Consider the following 20,220-nt stretch of genomic DNA (forward strand, 5'->3'; position numbering starts at 1 on the left):
ACATATTTGCCAACCTTGAGACCTCCGATTTCGGGAGGTGGGCGGCGTGGTCGGGGCGTGTTTAAGAGGGGAGGAGTATATTTACAGCTATCTATCCATCTATTTTTCTACCGCTTATTCCCTTTGGGGTCACGGGGGGCGCTGGTGCCTATCTCAGCTACAATCGGGCAAAAGGCGGGGTACACCCTGGACAAGTCGCCACCTCATCGCAGGGCTATATGTATGTGTAGAAATCTTTATTCATAATTGAATCACTTGATTATTTTTTAACACGTTTTTAGTAAGTTTTATATCTTTTTTTCCAAATAGTTCAAGAAAGACCACTACAAATGAGCAATATTTTCCACTGTTATACAATTTAATATATCAGAAACTGATGACATAGTGCTGTACTTTACTTCTTTATCTTTTTTTTTTCAACCAAAAATGCATTGCTCTGATTAGGGGGTATTTGAATTTAAAAAATGTTCACAGGGGGTTTATCACTAAAAAAAGGTTGAGAACCACTGCTCTAAAAGCGGTAGATGTTATTGTCACATATGCATATACAGTAGATGGCAGTATTGTCCTGTTTAAGAGTGTCACAACATTGCTGTTTACGGCAGACGAACTGCTTTACGGTAGACAAAAACGTGACTGCTGTTGTTGTGTGTTTTTGCCGCGTTGGGAAGACGTTAATGAGACTGCCTAACAATAAACCCACATAAGAAACCAAGAACTCGCCCTCGATCATTCTACAGTTATAACGTCATTGGGCAGGCACTCTGTTTGTATTGTGGGAAAGCGAACGTGAAAACAGGCTGTCGACACAACACTCGGGTCCGCATGGAGCCGGAGGGGGCGTGGCCTCCAGCTTCGCCTGAATTTCCGGAGTTTTTCGGGATAAAATTTGTCCTGGGGGGTTTTCGGGAGAGGCGCTGAATTTCGGGAGTCTCCTGGAAAATCCGGGAGGGATGGCAAGTATGCTAAACATGAAGTACACATTTGTCACTTATGGACTAAGTATATCATATTAAAAGATGATTCTTAGTGTTTTATTCTAATTAGGGTCCAATAAGCCCAAATACCAAAGAGAAATAAAATTTAAAAAAGCATGTAAACAAACAGCTTTGGCCTTAAGAGGTTTTAAAATACATGTCGCAATTCCTAATGCTGAAGTTGAAGTGAAATGCTGACAGAATGTAGTGTGAATGTAAGAGTCGTTTAAATGTTGGAATGGTTTGAATGTTCCAGGAAAACCGGAATTTGGTTTGAAACTTGGGAAAGTGTTAGTTTGCATGTGCAGGATGAGTGGAATGTGTTGATGTTGGAATGGTTTGAAAGGGTTGAAAAATGTGGGAATCGTGCAACTTGGAAAAATGTCACATTCAACTCAACGGGAACTTCCTGGTAAGTTTGGGAAAAGCGAGAAATGATTAGGAGCATGAATGTCCTGAATGAACTGAATTGGTTGGGGTTGGAATTGTTTAAATAGGGCAAGAAATTTGAAGTAGTAAATAGTATTGGGGAATTTCAGGAAAATCTGCATTTTTTTTTAGGAAAATGATTAAAAAAAAAAAAAACTTGAATGATTTGAATGAGTTGAAATGGTTGGTGTTTGAATTTTTCAAATCGGTCGAGAAATATTGAAGTAGTAACATGTTGAAATTACGGAATTCCTGGAATTTCGGGAAAACCCGGAATTTTTCCGGTTCAAAAATATATTTTTTTGTCATGATTAAGAGGAATGTTTTGACGGTGGAATAATTGAAATGCGTTGAAAAATGTGGGATGAGTAGTCACCAGAAAAAAGGGTGGCAATAAAGGGCTTTGGAAAACCAGCAATTCTGTAAAATCCTGGGATTTTTTTGAACTTGGAAAAAGGGAAGATTGTATTTCCAGAATGGTGGAATGTGTTGAACGAATCGGATGAAAAATGAGGAAACGGTGGAAGTTTGAAAAATGGCAAATTAATTTTGAATGGGAAAAATGTCCCGGAAAACCTGGAATTTTGGGAAATCTGTGAATTTTTGGAATTCGTCAAGAGAATGCCCGTAATCTCTGAATAGGTTGAACAGTTTGAAGTTGTAACGGTTTGAATCGGGTGAAAAATGTGGAAGGTAGAGCGCGGCTAAATGTGAATTATATTTTGGAGAAGAAGAATAAGTGCAGCTGAGATAGGCTCCAGCACCCCCGCGACCTCGAAAGGGACAAGCGGTAGGAAATAGATGGATGGATGGATAAATAGTTGAATTTTGGTGTATAAGTGCTTTGGAGCATTAACACAATTAGCCGCTCCGTCCTATAAGGTAACTTATCTTTGCAAACTCCATCAATGTGAAATACTGCACACTTATCGTACTGCAAGGAGGATCGCAATTATTCCATAGGCTGCAGCAAAAACTGCAGTCAAAGATCCTCTCTTTAACATATGGTGGTCTTGTTCTTACCGCAAAAAACGTGATACTGTATATACTCTTGAGATCCAACATCCTCTGCAGTGGACATTTGTGTTTCGTATCCATGGCAAAGATCCTCTGTATGTGTCGGAAGCACATTTTGTTCTAGAGGATCTACCAGAAAAATACTGATCAAAGATCATTTATATGGCAGGAATACTCTGTTGTTCTTGAGGATCTACTGCTAAACACTCATCGTAGATCCTCTGTATGTGTCAGAAGAACATTTTCATCCATTTTACTCATTTACAAAAGGTAAACATGCTAGGCTATAGGCTACGGGGAGCCTGCAGCTACGCAACAGCTAAGCACTCAATCACTGAACAATAAAACAGGACATTTGTTAATGTAAACAAGTGTCAAATAATTATAGTTACATAAAAAGTGTCCAGTAACAAGTGTGTCCACATTATTGAACTTTCTGTGTTATGAGCTAAACACATTTTTGTGATCTACTTCAATATAAAGACAGCATAAGTCCTTTCCAGACAGATTCTAATAAATAGTTTATTGTTTTTCACACTCCTACTGGGGCGGCGTAGCTCGGTTGGTAGAGTGGCCGTGCCAGCAACTTGAGGGTTACAGGTTCGATTCCCGCCTCCGCCAGCCTAGTCACTGCCCTTGTGTCCTTGGGCAAGACACTTTACCCACCTGCTCCCAGTGCCACCCACCCTGGTTTAATTGTAACTTAGATATTGGGTTTCACTATGTAAAGCGCCTTGAGTCACTTGAGAAAAGCGCTATATAAATATAATTCACTTCACTTCACTGTTGTTCTCTGTTTGACTATTTTCTCTTGATCAAACCTTTTCTAACATTACACGCTTTAAGTAATTTAAGAATGAATGATTCCTGCTGATATCGCATCGAATAAATATCAGTGTCATAGCGGAATTGTAAAAGTCTGGGACACCCTTCCCAGCAGGCAAATGACATTGATACAACGTTGATTATACGTGCATGACCTTTAAAACTGAATTTAAAACAACGCTGCAGAATATTCGTATTTTGTAAATTGAGACAACGTTGATATCTAACACTGGATCCACGTTGGTGGTTGGGAAATTTACCAAATTTCAATGGTCAAATGAACGTCACAACCTGAAATTGAATAAACGTTGTCAAAAAGCCTGTTGTTTCATAGAATATTGGTTGGAAAATGACCAAAAATTCAATGGTCAAATAAACGTCAGAGCCCAACATTGATTAAACGTTGTAAACAAATCAAAGTTTCTTAAGAAGACAGCAGCGCTCTGCTGTTTTTAGGAAGCTGCTGCAAAAATGACTCACTAAATACAATGGGTCTGGGTTAGTTTTGGGCTCATCTCTCACTTAAAAAAGGTGAGTGACGAATGTGTGGAGAATGCACTATCAAGATGATACAGAATTATCTGCTCACAGATGGTACCTATTGGTTGTTTGAGAAAACTGCAGTTAATCTTGGATAGTCCCACTCCGTAACTGCACCCCATTCTTAGTGATACAGGTCATATGCCCAGTAGGCACAAGACATTGATACAACATTGATTATAAATGAGTGTCCTTTTAATGCTGACTTTGTGTCAAAGTTAGTTTGTGACAAACCCCAAGATGCAGAGAACGAGGCAGGCTTTGAATAAGAAAACATGGTTTTAATTTAAATACTAAAACAAGAACAAAGAAAAGGGTACTAACAAAAAGCGCGCACGAGGCGGATAACGAACTAAAAGAGGGTTCTAGAAAACAAAAGGAGCTTAGCATGGAAGCTAGCAAAAAAAAAGGGCCTAGCGTGGAAGCTAGCGGGAAGCGAGCAGGAAAACAGAAGTCATACTTGTAATATGAAAACAAAACTGGAAGCAGGGAACAAAAAACAGTAAGGTACACAAAGCTATCAAATATATGCTGCAACGACACGACACAACACGAGCGTCAGGAGCGACAATACATGACAATAATTCAGCACATACTGGAGGAGAAAACATTCTAAATAGGAATCGGGCTGATTGACACCAGGTGTGGCCAGGTGTCAATCAGCCGCAGCTGAGGGGACACAGCACTCAGGGAGAAAGACAGGAAACCAACAAAATAAGAGCGCTGACAGGAAACACTACACACACAGAGGAAAAAAAGACAAATGCAGAGGAAAAAAACAAAACATAGTCAACCTGTCAGGGACTAGCCTGACACTTTAAAGCAACGTATTTGTAAATTTGTAAATTGAGACAACGTTGATGTCTAACGTTGGATCTACGTTGTTGGTTGAAAAATGACCAAATTTCAATGGTCAAATCCCAACTTGACATTGAATAAACAGCGCCAAAAAGCATGTTGTTTCAACGTTGTATTTGTGTTGTAGAATATTGGTTGGGAAATGACAAATTCAATGGTCAAATCAACGTCACAACTTGGCATTGAGTAAACGTTGTCAAAAAGCATGTTGTTTCAACGTTAGGTTTGTGTTGTAAAATATTGGTAAGGAAATGACCAAAACTCGATGGTCAAATGGACGTCACAACTTGACATTGAATAAATGTCAAAAAACATGTTGTTTCAACGTTGTATATCTGTTGTAGAATATTGGTTAAATGACCAAAACTAAATTGTCAAATCAACGTAACAACTTGACATTGATTCAACGTCGTCAAAAAGCATGTTGTTTCAACGTTGTATTTGTGTTGAAGAATATAGGTTGGAAAATGACCAAATTTCAACGGTCAACTCAACGTCACAACTTGACATTGAACACACATCGCCAAAAGCATGTTGTTTCAACGCTGTATTTGTGTTGTAGAATATTGGTTGGGAAATGACCAAATTTCAACGGTCAAATGAACGTCACAACTTGACATAGAACAAATGCATCAAAAAGGATGTTGTTTCAATGTCGTATTTGTGTTGTAGGATATTTGGTTTGGAAATGACCAAAGCTCACGGGTCAAATCAACGTCACAACTTGACATTGATTCAATGTCGCCAAAAAGCATGATGTTTTAACGTTGTATATGTGTTGTAGAATATTGGTTGGGAAATGACCAAATTTCAGCGGTCAAATCAACATCACAACTTGACATTGAACAAACAGTCAAAAAGCATGTTGTTTCAACGTTGTATTTGTGTTGTAGAATATTGGTTTTCAAAATGACCAAAACTAAATAGTCAAATGACCGTCAGAACCCAACATTGGTTAAACGTCATCAAAAAGCATGTTGTTTCAACATTGTATTTGTTTTGTAGAATATTGGTTGGGAAATGACCAAATTTCAATGGTCAAATCAACTTTAGAACCCAACGTTGATTAAACGTTGTCAACGTTGCTCAACGTCAGGACTAATTCAACAAGTTCTCAACGTTGTTTCAATGTCCTTTTGCCTGCTGTGTTTGTAACTAGACCCTGTTCATTTATGATGCAACACATGTTACTTTTCTAACCGCACCTGGGTCATTTAAGGCAGTGGTCCCCAACCACCGATTGGTATCGGGCCGAAGAATAATTTTTTATTAATTTATTATTTTTTTAAATTTATTTATTTTATTTTTATTAAATCAACTTAAAAAAAACACAAGATACACTTACAATTAGTACACCAACCCAAAAAACCTCCCTTTTTCGTGACAAAATAACCCAAAAACATTACATTGTGACGTCAGTGAACTACGGTGTGTAGTGAAGCGTGTTTAGTAATTCCTTGTCCTGCAGGGATGATACTTGTAAGAAACGTACTTTATTTGTTGCCAAGGAGACGAGGATTAGTGATTTAGAAGTATCTACAACACTACAGACTGCGGCTGGACTTTAGCCACTAGCTAGCTAGCCATGTCTTAAAGCACCTCTTCCTGAGGGTGTTTCAGTGTTATAACTTCACCTTAATCTTGTGTTTTTAAGCCAAAATGTGTCCGTTCTCCCTTTTCTGTCAACACACTGTGTCTGCTTGCAAGTACTCTGTGATTGTGCGTTGCCGAACATGCTCGTAAACCAGCAATATCATGACGTGACAATGACTGGGGGCCTGGGGGAATGATTCACCGGGGATTTTTAGAGGCGGTATAATACCAAATATGATTCATTAGTTTCGCTGTATTATACTAAAACCGGTATACCGTACAACCCTAATGTAGAGTAGCTGATTCTAATGACAATGAAGCTATTGATCTCTCTATCGAAGTCATTCCCAAGTTTTGAAATTAACTTGAGTAGGTTTGTTGCCGTGGTTAACTGTGAAGATTAGCTGGCATCGTGAAGTGGTTTTGCGTTCTCTCGTGGGTGCAGCGGAGCTGGAACACAGCGTAAGGTAGGCATAATAATTTATTTACAGTATAAAACAAACTAAGAAAAAAAACACTTGCACAAAGGCACTAACAAACAAAACAAACTGAACTAGCATGGGAGCTAGACACAACTAAGGGCGCTAGCATGTGAGCTAGGACAATAAACATAAAAGATAGCATGGAAGCTAATCGAATACAAAAGAGTTTCTACAACGCGGGATAGCGACGTCACCTGTTGCAGCAAAAGCAAATTACACAGCGAGACCGAAAAACAAACAGAAGCCGGCTTAAATAGGGAGAAAAAATTAGAAGGCAGGTGCGCGACGACAAACAAGAGACAGGGGACACTGAATGCGTAACTATGGAAACGGAACCAAACAGGAAGTGCCACCGGGAAGTAAGGAAGTTGAATACTAAACAGATGTGATTACAAAACAGAACAAAACCCGAACATGCCATGATCCAAGTAGTGGATCATGACAGTTAACATTGTTGCCTTTAGCATGAAAAATCTACAAAATCTGCTAACATGCACCAGCTATCACCAGTTATCAGAAAAGTTGCACTGTTTTTATCATTCCTGCAGATGCCCGATAGGGAGTTCGGCACATAAAAGTGAAATGCACTCGTCCTTCTAGAACTTCTGCTCGCTGTTTGTTTACATCTGCACGGTCTGTGTTGCAGAGGTGTAAGATAAGGAGAGTACGGCGACGAGATTAAATGCTCATCCAGCAGCCGTGAGATTTGATCAGTGCGATTGCGACACAGACGGGTAAACAAACTGGCGTTAAAAAAGTGGGGAGACGATCAATTGGAGAATATTGAACCAAAGTGTGGATTAAATGTCAGGGGGGGCGATGTAAGCTCTGAACACAGCGCCTCTCTGTACGCTCGCCGCCATTGTTCACTTGTGTAAATGAATCCCCTCTACTCTAATGACAGAAAAATGTGTTGTTGTCGCGCGCGGACGCTGCTTATGCGGTTGTTTTGGCAGTCGATTGACACAAATCAGCTTTACGACCATTCATAAGCGGCTCTCGGCCCCGTTGGCAGCGCGGGGATATGCAGTTTGAGCTAAGCCTCGCCGCGAAGGCAGGTCGAGCAACCAACAGTGAGGCTGTTTTCCCCCTGGACGATGGTGAATGGTTCATTCAGAATTCACAAATCGATCATGTCCGAAAAGGAGGAGGAAGAAGCAAACCCCGATTAATCCTGACCCATCGCTTTGGGTCAGCAATGACTAAATATTGACATGCTGAAACTTTCTTATTAAAGCATGCATACCTCTTAAAGGGGAACTGCACTTTTTGGTGAATCATTCACAGTCATTTTATTTTAAAGATGATAAAAAACGCTTGGAAGACGCGACTCATGTTGTATCATTCAAAAACCAACTTGAAAACCCTCCATCAATGTTTCATATACACAGTGCAAGAATATATATATATATATATATATACATATATATATATATATATATATTAGGGGTGTGCGAAAAAATCGATTCGAATACGAATCGAATACGTTGTGCGATTCAGAATCGATTGTCATTTATAAAAATAAAAATAAATTGTTTTGATTTTTTTTAATCAAACAACAAACCACTACACAGCAATACCATAACAATGCAATCCAATTCCAAAACCAAACCTGACCCAGCAACACTCAGAACTGCAATAAACAGAGCAATTGAGGAGACACAAACACGACACAGAACAAACCAAAAGTAGTGAAACAAAAATGAACATTATCAACAACAGTATCAATATTAGTTATAATTTCAGCATAGCAGTGATTAAAAATCCCTCATTGACATTATCATTAGACATTTATAAAAATAAAAAAAAAGAACAATAGTGTCACAGTGGCTTACACTTGCATCGCATCTCATAAGCTTGACAACACACTGTGTCCATTGTTTTCACAAAGATAAAATAAGTAATATTTTTGGTTCGTTTAATAGTTAAAACAAATTTACATTATTGCAATCAGTTGATAAAACATTGTCCTTTACAATTATAGAAGCTTTTTTTTAAAAATCTACTACTCTGCTAGCATGTCAGCAGACAAAATCCTATGTATTGAATGAATACAGAATCGTTTTGAATCGGAAAAATATCGTTATATATATATATATATATATATATATATATATATATGTATGTATGTATCGTCAAGAGATTGAGGGAACCCCTCATGAAACAGTTCTGTAGAGATGAAGTAGTCTTGGGATTTTTTCCACACATACTGTACATATATTGCGCTCCACCACGGTATCGAGCACTGTTCTCTGGATAATGTAATTAAGACATATATATATATATATATATATATATATATATATATATATACTGTAGTAATAGACACCTTCATAACAATATGTAATATGTACAATATTTACCGTGTTTTAGTAATTTTAATCATTGCCGGAACTAATTTCTCGGCGCATTTATTTCCGTTTCCATGGCAGCGCGCTTCCGACTTCTGGCAACAAATATTCGTTTCTACTTTTGGAAACAAAGGCGAGTGTTTTTTAATTAGAGTAGGTTTGCTAACAAACAACAAAAACGTCAAATGAGGATATACAACCTTGTCTTTTCGAAACTGAACATATGGAGGATGAACTAGTGCTTATAGAAGCGGGCACGAAGGAAGAGTGAAACGTTAGAGCAGACAGAAGCCAAGAGAGGGAGGGGAAAGTGACTCGAAGCTGCAAAATGTGGAATTTGAAGCCATGCTATTTCGACATAAATGGAGTGCTTACCCAAATAAACCGGAAAAATATCCCAGGCCAGCTGGACCACAGTGTGAGTCACACTTTATATTGATCATGAATACACCAAGCATGTCATGGGTGTATAATGATAGACAATATACGCTGTCTGGCTAGCTGTGTCCAAACAAAACATGAAATGTGGGCTAATACTTTACAAATACTGTAATATGATTGTTCATGTTTTCAGTCAGTACAGATTGGTGTCTTATTGCATTGTGCTGTGCATTACAAACTCAAACGTGTTTGGAGGTGGCACAGTTGCTAGCATATCTCTTTCTTTAGCTAGCTTTTACGGCTAATACCAAAGCAAGCTGATATGTTACTACGCTAAAAAAAGAGCTCCTCAGTGTTTGCTCTTACAATAACTTTGGTTATTTCTATGTTACGGAATGTAAATTTAGTACTGTTGTCGATTTTTGAATGCATTTTTAAAGTGATTTAGAGGTAGAATCGATTGTTCCCATTTGCTGCATTGCTAACAACCAAGAACGAGCTGATTTGTACATGTTAGAATGCATATTAAATGTATAATTATCCATAATTATTGTGAGCGATAGGCAAAATGTTACCGGAGGATGTGGTTTGGAAAGCAAGCATCTCATCACTCCCCTGTCAAATAGTCCCATGTCGCACTTCATTTGCATCCAGCTGCAAAACCCAGCATCCATCCCTGCAGCAACATCCAGACGTCCCCCATATATAAAAGTTTAATGAGCGAATTACCAAGTGGGAGAGTTCACATTTGGTGCAAAGAGAGAAAAAAGGGGGTCCGAGGTCATCCCAGAGAAACGATAAGAGGCTTATTGTTGTCAGACATATGTTATCTTGCTATTTTCCTGCATTAGCAGCTTTGGGGAAACGCGGGTATCTCTCGTGGGAAAAGATTAAAGAAGATACAACAGGGACTGGATCCAATTCCAGGGCAATAAGACGGCTAAGATGTGGATTGTTTATGGAGATGAAATATGCATTAGCCCAAGGTGTATCTGCCATGGCAACAGTCAAAAAGGTCTATACGTGTTCCGCAGAGCTGGCTGTCATGGACAGTATGTCACATCGCGACGATTTCCCAGAAACAGGCTGTGTGAGAGTTAATCTACACCGTCAAGTCTTATCACGAGGCCGCGGTGTATTTTTAGCACTTTTCATTACACTTTTCTGTCCGTTTTGCCAGAATGGATTGATTGAGATTGGGCCTCGGTCGCTTACAGGCTGCCATGGCGGGAGACATCTAAATTGTGTCATTACAGACCCGGGATGTGACAGTCTGAGCGAACGGGAGAAGGCCGGCAGACGATAATAGCCAGGATTCACAAGGCATTGAGGTGTGATAGTCATTGAAGGTTTTACCGGAACAGGTTTTTAGAAGGGTCTGAAACCAGGGCTGCATACTCAATGTTTTATTTTCCAGAAAAATCAGCCCGATTTCCCCAGTTACTAACAGATGGGCACATGATGAACTGTGTTGTTAGCTACAGTGGGGCAAAAAAGTGTTTAGTCAGCCACCGATTGTACAAGTTCTCCCACTTAAAATGATGACAGAGGTCTGTAATTTTCATCATAGGTACACTTCAACTGTGAGAGACAGAATGTGAAAGAAAAATCCAGGAATTCACAATTTAGGAATTTTAAAGAATTTATTTGTAAATTATGGTGGAAAATAAGTATTTGGTCAACCATTCAAAGCTCTCACTGATGGAATGAGGTTTTGGCTCAAAATCTCACGATACATGGCCCCATTCATTCTTTCCTTAACACGGATCAATCGTCCTGTCCCCTTAGCAGAAAAACAGCCCCAAAGCATGATGTTTCCACCCCCATGCTTCACAGTAGGTATGGTGTTCTTGGGATGCAACTCAGTATTCTTCTTTCTCCAAACATGACGAGTTGAGTTTATACCAAAATGGATACATGGATGATACAGCAGAGGATTGGGAGAATGTCATGTGGTCAGATGAAACCAAAATAGAAATTTTTGGTATGAACTCAACTCGTCGTGTTTGGAGGAAGAAGAATACTGAGTTGCATCCCAAGAACACCACACCTACTGTGAAGCATGGGGGTGGAAACATCATGCTTTGGGGCTGTTTTTCTGCTAAGGGGACAGGACGATTAATCCGTGTTAAGGAAAGAATGAATGGGGCCATGTATCGTGAGATTTTGAGCCAAAACCTCCTTCCATCAGTGAGAGCTTTGAATGGTTGACCAAATACTTATTTCCCACCATAATTTACAAATAAATTATTTAAAATTCCTACAATGTGAATTCCTGGATTTTTTTTCACATTCTGTCTCTCACAGTTGAAGTGTACCTATGATGAAAATTACAGACCTCTGTCATCATTTTAAGTGGGAGAACTTGCACAATCGGTGGCTGACTAAATACTTTTTTTGCCCCACTGTATTTTGTAGCTAAATATACTGTAGCTGTCCAGTCCAAACTGTTCATTCTCTCCCATGATTTACCCCAAATATAAAATCTTAAAATAGGTTTTGGATAGCAACAGTTTGGCCTGAGTCAGAAGAATCATTCCAGAGCTGGTATTACGTTAGAACCCAAGGATGCATAGTCAGGGGAGTAGGAGTGTTTAGTGAGGAATCTAAGATACATGATTACCTGTGTTCTTAGATACTCTATATTGCCATTGTCATTACACACCCGGGATGTGACAGTCTGAGCGAACGGGAGAAGGCCAGCAGACGATAATAGCCAGGATTCACAAGGCATTGAGGTGTGATAGTCATTGCAGGTTTTACTGGAACAGGTTTTTAGAACAGTCTGAACCAATGGCTGCATGGTCAATGTTTTATTTTCCAGAAAAATCAGCCAGATTTCCCCAGGTACTAACAGATGGGTACATGATGAACTGTGTTGTTAGCTATTTTCTAGCTAAATATAGCTGTCCAATCCAAAATGTTCATTCTCTCCCATGATTTACCCCAAATCTAAAATCCTAAAATAGGTTTTGGATAGCAACAGTTTGGCCTAAGTCGGAAGAATCATTCTGTGAATTCTGATTTCCAGAGTTGGTATTACGTTAGAACCCAGGGATGCATAGTCGGGGGAGTAGGAGTGTTTAGTGAGGAATCCGAGATACATGATTACCTGTGTTCTTAGATATACTATATTGCCAAAAGTATTTGGCTACCTGCCTTGACTCACATATGAACTTGACGTGCCATTCCATTCCTAACCCATAGGGTTCAATATGATGTCGGTCCACCTTTTGGAGCTATTACAGCTTCAACTCTTCTGGGAAGGCTGTCCACAAGGTTTCGAAGTGTGTTTATAGTAATTTTCTACCATTCTTCCAAAAGCACAATGGTGAGGTCACACACTGATGTTGGTGGAGAAAGCCTGGCTCTCAGTCTTCATTCTAATTCAATCCAAAGGTGTTCTATCAGGTTCAGGTCAGGACTCTGTACAGGCCAGTGAAGTTCATCCGTACCAGACTCTGTCATCCATGCCTTTATGGACTTTGCTTTGTGCACTGGTGCACAGTCATGTTGGAAGAGGAAGGGGCCCGCTCCAAACTGTTCCCACTAGATTGGGAGCAAGGAATTGTCCAAAATGTCTTGGTATCCTGGAGGATTCAACGTTCCTTTCACTGGAACTAAGGGGCCAAGACCAACTCCTGAAAAACAACCCCACACCCTAATTCCTCCTCCACCAAATTTCATACTCGGCACAATGCAGTCCCAGACTCGTCCATCAGATTGCCAGGTGGAAAAGAGCTCTGTAGCAACTGACTGTGCAGAAAGTCCGCAACCTCTTTGCACTCTGCGCTTCAGCATCCGCTGATCCCTCTGTCAGTTTGCGTGGCCTACCACTTCGTGGTTGAGTTGCTGTTGTTCCCAAACTCTTCAATTTTTCTATAATAAAGCTGACAGTTGACTTTGGAATATTCAGAAACGAGGAATTTTCATGATTGGATTTGTTACACAGGTGGCATCCCATGACAGTTCCGGGCTGGAAATCACTGAGCTCCATTCTTTCACAAATGTTTGTAGAAACACTCTCCATTGCTAAGTGCTTGATTTTATACACCTGTGGCCGTTAGGACACCTGATTCTGATCATTTGGATGGGTGGCCAAATACTTTTGCCAATATAGTGTATTTTGTGATAAAGTCCGGGCATCTAAGCTAGTCCAAGTTTTGGATTTCCACAAACATCTGGTGGAACGTATATTTACGCACTTTCTAATATGACTATCCAAAATCTATCCTAAATGAGGTTCCTGATAGCTACAGTTTGGCCTGAGTTGGAAGACATATTCTGTAAGTTGCGACTATTGTCATAAATGATGATTTCCAGGGCTGGTATTACGTTAGGACCCAATGATACATAGTCCGGTGAGTAGGAGTGTTCATTGAGGAATCCGGGATACATAATTACCTGTGTTCTTAGCTATTTTGTGATAGGTGTCTGATACAAGTCCGAGGATCAAAGCTAGTCCAAGTTTGGGATTTCCGCAAACATCTGGTCGAACGAATGGTGTATTTATGCACCTTCTAATACGGCTGTCCGAAATCTATCCTAAATGGGGTTCTTGATGGCTACAGTTTGGCCAGGGTTGGAAGACTCATTCTGTAAATTGTGTCTATTGTCATAAATTATGATTTCCATGGCTGGTATTACGTTAGGACCCAAGGATGCATAGTCTAGGGAGTAGGAGTGTTTATTGAGGAATCCGGTATACATGATTACCTGTGTTCATAGATATTTTGTTATACTGTAGATGCCCAATACAAGTCCGAGGATCTAAGATAGTCCAAGATTAGGATTTCCACAAACATCTGGTCGAATGAATGGTGTATTCATGCACCTTCTAATACGGCTGTCCAAAATCTAACCTAAATGGGGTTCCTGATAGCTACAGTTTGGCCTGGGTTAAAAGACCTCTTCAGTAAGTGTTGCCTGTTGTGTTTGGTTCGCAATTTCCAAGGCTGGTGATGTAAGTAGTGTTTAGAACTGTAGAAGCCAAGCATGCAGGGTTCCGGGGGATTAAAAAAAATCCAACAAATGGATTTCCCCTAATAAATCTACAAGATTGTATCAAGTATCACATGGTTAACGGTGTTATTGCATATTTTGTGAAGCATCCCGAATACAAGTCTGGGAATTCAAGATTTGAATTTCCCACAAAAATTTAGGAGAAAAAAATCGAGTATTCTGAATCCATCTAATGCCCCATCCCAAATCCATCTTAAATGTTGTTCCTTATGGATTTGTTTGTTGTAAAAGACTTCCATGACTGTTATTGCTGCAAGTGTCAAGAAGGTTTGAACGCAGGGATGCAACATTGAGATTTACCTCCCAAAATCTTCCAGATTTCATTAGGTAATTATATGTTTTTACATACTTTGTAATCATTTCTGCGGTGTCCAAAACGGAGTAAAGTCTGAAACCCTAAACTCCAGTAGTCCAAGATTTGAGTTTACCTTCAAAGATCCAGTAGAAGGAACAGCGGATTGAGGGACTTTCCAATGCCATTATCCCAAATGCATCCGAAATTAGATTTAATATTGTAATCACTAGGCCTGGATTGGGTGTTTTTCCTTTATTCAAGAAGATTTCTTAAGATGATATGACTGCAGGTGTTTAGAATGTTCAAAATCCATAAATCTAGGTGTGTCTGGAATTTGAATTTAACCAAAGAAATTCAAAGTCTTGTTTGTGTGAACCCAATAAATCTGGTTGAAGGAACTTAATGTCTACCTATTAACTCCAAATCCATTCTAAATGAGTCAGGCCTGATTTGGGTGTCTTCTAGTGTAAGCCGTTAAGGAACGAAAGAATGTTGCATTCACTCGTTATTCTCATGTAATCTATGATTTTCCAAGTGATGCCTCTGATGTGTGTCTATCTCTTGCCCAAAGGGAAAGGCAAAATCCCCCCATGATGCTCGATTTAGCCTTAAAAGCTTCCCAAACAAAGAGCGCATGAACGTTCAGCCTGCCGGATTGAAAAGAAATGAGCAGAATAACTTTAGAAATGTGTGAACGTCCTTCTTTCACTCCGCGTCCCAGAACAATAACAAAAAGGATAACGTGCGGATTAAAAGCTTTTCGGGGGCAAAGATGGGGCTTTAGATGAGGAAATATGCAATAGAGATTTGTTTCCCTTCTCCCTCTCCCGGTTGCATGAATTAGCCCAGTGTTCTGCCACAAACACAAATATAGCGTGTAATGTGCTTGCTGAAGCAGATTAGCGTGGAAATGGAACTGGAGATGTCTGGCGTTTCAGGGCTAACACGTCCAAAAGAGTGAATGGTGACAGTTCGAAGCGCTACGGGTTTTTCTTTTTTTTTTTTTTTAACGTTTCTTTTCAAGATGGAAGAGCTGAATGTTGCTGGTAATTGACGGAACAAAAGCTTTTTAGCACTCATAGAACTCAACCTTGGGGAACTCAGAGTGCAGCGTGAAGCGTGTGCAGAAGAAGATACCTGCGTGTCCTTCAAGGGGAACATTATCACAATTTCAGAAGGGTTTAAACCAATAAAAATCAGTTCCCAGTGGCTTATTTTATTTTTCGAAGTTTTTTTCAAAATTTTACCCATCACGCAATATCCCGAAAAACTGCTTCAAATTGCCTGATTTTCACCATCGCTATATCCACCCGTCCATTTTCCTGTGAGGTCACTGCGTGATGCCAATACAAATAAACATGGCGGATAGAGCAGAAAGATACACCGACATTAGCTCAGATTCAGACTCAGGTTTCAGCGGCTTAAGGGATTCAACAGATTACACATGTATTGAAACAAATGGTTGGAGTGTGGAGGCAGATAGCGAAAACGAAATTGAAGAAGAAACTGAAGCTATTGAGCCATATCGCGACAGACAGCGGCAACGAGAACGAATTCGGCGATCGCCTTCTAATCAACGATTGCATCTTTCGACCACTGGTGCAACTTGAATCCATCGATTGGTATGTGTTTGTTTGGCATTAAATGTGGGTGGAGGGAAAGGCTGGATGCAAATATATCTACAAATGAGGCATAATGATGCAATATGTACATACAGCTAGCCTAAATAGCATGTTAGCATTGATTAGCATGCCGTGCTAATCGATGCACACTCCACGTAAGTCAACTTGAATCCGTCCCTGTTCGTGTTGTTACACCCTCCGACAACACACCGACGAGGCATAATGTCTCCAAGGTACGGAAAACAGTTGAAAAAACGGAAAATAACGGAGCTGATTTGACTTGGTGTGTGTAATGTGTTTGAGAAAATGGAGGATTGCTTCCTGTTGTGACGGTGAAAGTTCATTGCTCCGACAACAAACAATTGAAAGGCGTTTCAATCGCCAAATTCACCCTTTTAGAGTTCGGAAATCGGTGAAAAAACATATGGTCTTTTTTCTGCAACATCAAGGTATATATTGACGCTTACATATGTCTGGTGATAATGTTCTCCATAAAGTACGATTTTTCATGTTGTCTCTAATTTGCTGCTAAATGTTCAGTCTGCTTCGGATCTGGTTTGAACATTCTTTAATAACGTTGCAGCTTGCAAACGCAAAACCAATTTCTACCGAACAACGGAAACGGGATACAACACAACCCCCTTGATTGCAGTGGCGGGCCATGCATTTCCCAACCAGGCCTTCAGTGATGCCCGACTGAGTCCGAAGTCAATAAATACCTCTCAAAAAAAGTATAATTTATTTCGCCACATAAAAACGCTTGAAAACTATATATACAGAAGCACACGTGCGCACTACTGGGCAATGAATCACCTCAATTTGTCACTTGTGTGCAAAACAGGCAATTTTTTTGGCACATTTAAAAATGAATAAACCCGCATCTGTTATGATCCGCTGCCCGGATCATAGTTTATTTACGTTTTCGGTTCACTTGTGTTTTGAGCACCTTTTGAGTTTGTGTGTCACAGTTGCCATGACGGCAAATTACATTCACCTGCCTCTGGTTAATGTTCGGGACGTGCACCTGTTGCACTAATCAGAGGGCTATTTAGTCCATGCCCGGGCCTCTTTCCGTTTCGATTCCTTGTTTGTTTTTATACAACAGTTGATGACTTTTGTTTCCTGCGCTGTAACTGCTAGCTTCCACGCTAGGCTCTTTTTACCTTCTAGCTCCCACGCTAGCTCCTTTAGTTTACGCCTTAAAGGCCTACTGAAATGAGATTTTCTTATTTAAATGGGGATAGCAGGTCCATTCTATGTGTCATACTTGATCATTTTGCGATATTGCCATATTTTTGCTGAAAGGATTTAGCAGAGAACATCGACGATAAAGTTCGCAACTTTTGGTCGCTAATAAAAATGTCTTGCCTGTACCGGAAGTAGCAGATGATATGCGCGTGACGTCATGGGTTGTAGGGCTCCTCACATCCTCACATTGTTTACAATCATAGCCAGCAGTAGCTAGAGCTATTTGGACCGAAAAAGCGACAATTCCCCCATTAATTTGAGCGAGGATGAAAGATTAGTGGATGAGGACGTTTAGAGTGAAGTACTAGAAGAAAAAAAAAAGGCAGCGGCAGGCGGCGTTTCAGATGTTATTAGACACATTTACAAGGATAATTCTGGAAGATCTCTTATCTGCTTATTGTTTTAATAGTGTTTTAGTGAGATTGTAAAGTCATACCTGAAAGTCGGATGGCTGCAGTGAACGCCAGTGTCTCTGAGAGAAGCCAAGATCACAGCTGCCTTTTTGAGCTGCAGGAGGAGGTCGCATAATCCACTGAAGTCTCCGGTAAGAGCCGACTTAATATCACAATTTTCCCATCCAAAAACTTGCTGGTTGACGTAGAGAAACATGTTCGATTGACCGCTCTGTGTTAAAGCTTCACAACAAACAAAGAAACACCGGCTGTGTTTGTTTTGCTAACGGCAGCAGCAATCCACCGCTTTCCACCAACAGCATTCTTATTTGACGTCTCCATTATTAATTGAACAAATTGCAAAAGATTCAGCAACACAGATGTCCGAAATACTGTGTAATTATGCGATGAAAAGAGACGACTTTTAGCCGTGTGTGGTGCAGGGCTGAAATGTTCGCTCCAACCAATAACGTCACAAGCACACGTCAACATAAGCGTCATCATTCCGCGACGTTTTCAAAAGGATACCTTGCGAGAAATTTAGAATTGCATTTTAGTAAACTAAACCGGCCTGATTGGCATGTGTTGCAATGTTAATATTTCATCATTGATATATAAACTATCAGACTGCGTGGTCGGTAGTAGTGGGTTTCAGTAGGCCTTTAACAGCATTCACACATAACAGCTCCAGAAATGGTCCAATTTACTCACATCTTGACAACCACCCATAGGTAGCGCCGCAAGTGTCATTCTCTGAGATAAAAGTAGTTGAAGGTCTTTTTTTAGTTAGAGGAGCCAAGGGTGGTCTGCTGCTCTGTGGTCCACAGGGTGACTTATCTCAAGCTTTGTCCTCAAGCCAGCCCTTGTAAAGCCAGCGCGGGTCAACACTCTTTGGGGAACTCTAAAAATGGTGCCAGCCAAACTGGGGTGTCATGACCCCGCGTGAGGGATGTCAGTCAGCTTCTCTCTTTCTTTTTTATGGGGCCGGCGGGGAATTTGTACTGTCTTCTGAAAAAGAAAGAGAAGAAGCCTTAGAGGTGATACAGGGATCATTTAACCCCACCTAATTGGAGACATATGATCTTTGATGTTATAAAAATGTGTAGTGTAACAGTTCAAAATGCTTATAGCATTCAAAAAACAAGAGTATGGATATTTTTTATATATATATATATATATATATATATATATATGTATACAAATATATATATACGTATACATATGTATATGTATATATATATATATATGTATATATACACACACACACACACACACACACACACACACACACACAACAGCAGACCACTCTTGTCATACAGAGAATATTTGACTGGCATTTTTTAAATGTGTCTCTACAACAGCAAACCAATTACTAATGGAGAACCTTTAACGAGCATTTTTCTGGTGTGGATCTTGGACTTGGGTTTTTGCAGTTGTTACTTAAAAACCGAAGATCTCTCTTGCCATAGAGAGAATTTTTCTCTAGCATTTTTGAAATGCGTCCTTAAAAACAGCAGACCACTTTTTTCTTATGGAGAGTCTTTGAGTAGCACTTTTCTGCTGCGGATTTTGGACCTAGGTTTTGGCAGTTGTGACTTAAAAGCAGCAGACCGCTCTTGTCATATAGAGAATCTTTGACTAGCGTTTTTGAAATGTGCCGCTAAAAACGTCAGGCCTCTCGTCATATAGAGAATCTTTGACTAATGTTTTTCAGATGTGTCACACAGAGAATCTTTGGACTAGTGTTTTTCTGCTCTCGATCTTGGACTTGCGTTTTTGCTTTTGGTCCTTAAAAAGGCAGACCCCTCTTGTATTGTAGAGAACATTTGACAAGCGCTTCTGAAATGTGTTTTTAACAGAGCATGCGGCTTTTGTTGTATAGAGACTCTTTGACAAGCATTTTGTTTTGGCTGTAGATCTTGGACTAGCATTTTTGCAAATGGTCCTTAAAACAGCAGACCCCGCTTGTCTTATAGACCATCTTTGACTAGCGCTTTTCTGCTGTACATCTTGGACTTGTGTTTTTGCAGTTGGTCCTTCAAACAGCAGAACCCTCTTGTTATAGAGAGGATCTTTGATTAGCGCTTTTAAAACGTGTCCTTGAAAACCGAAGACATGTCTTATCATATGGAGAATCTTTGACAAGCATTTTTCTGCTGTGGATTTTGGACTTGGGTTTTGGCAGTTG

General features: G+C 39.9%; 1 protein-coding gene across 1 annotated transcript in view; it reads left to right on the forward strand.

Annotated features, from left to right (window-relative positions):
• Nucleotides 1-20,220, forward strand: part of apln (apelin) — a 75,934-nt gene that overhangs the window by 32,857 nt on the left and 22,857 nt on the right. The window lies entirely within an intron of this gene.

Source organism: Nerophis ophidion, linkage group LG29, assembly GCF_033978795.1.
Source record: "Nerophis ophidion isolate RoL-2023_Sa linkage group LG29, RoL_Noph_v1.0, whole genome shotgun sequence".
NCBI classification, from domain to species: Eukaryota; Metazoa; Chordata; class Actinopteri; order Syngnathiformes; family Syngnathidae; genus Nerophis; species Nerophis ophidion.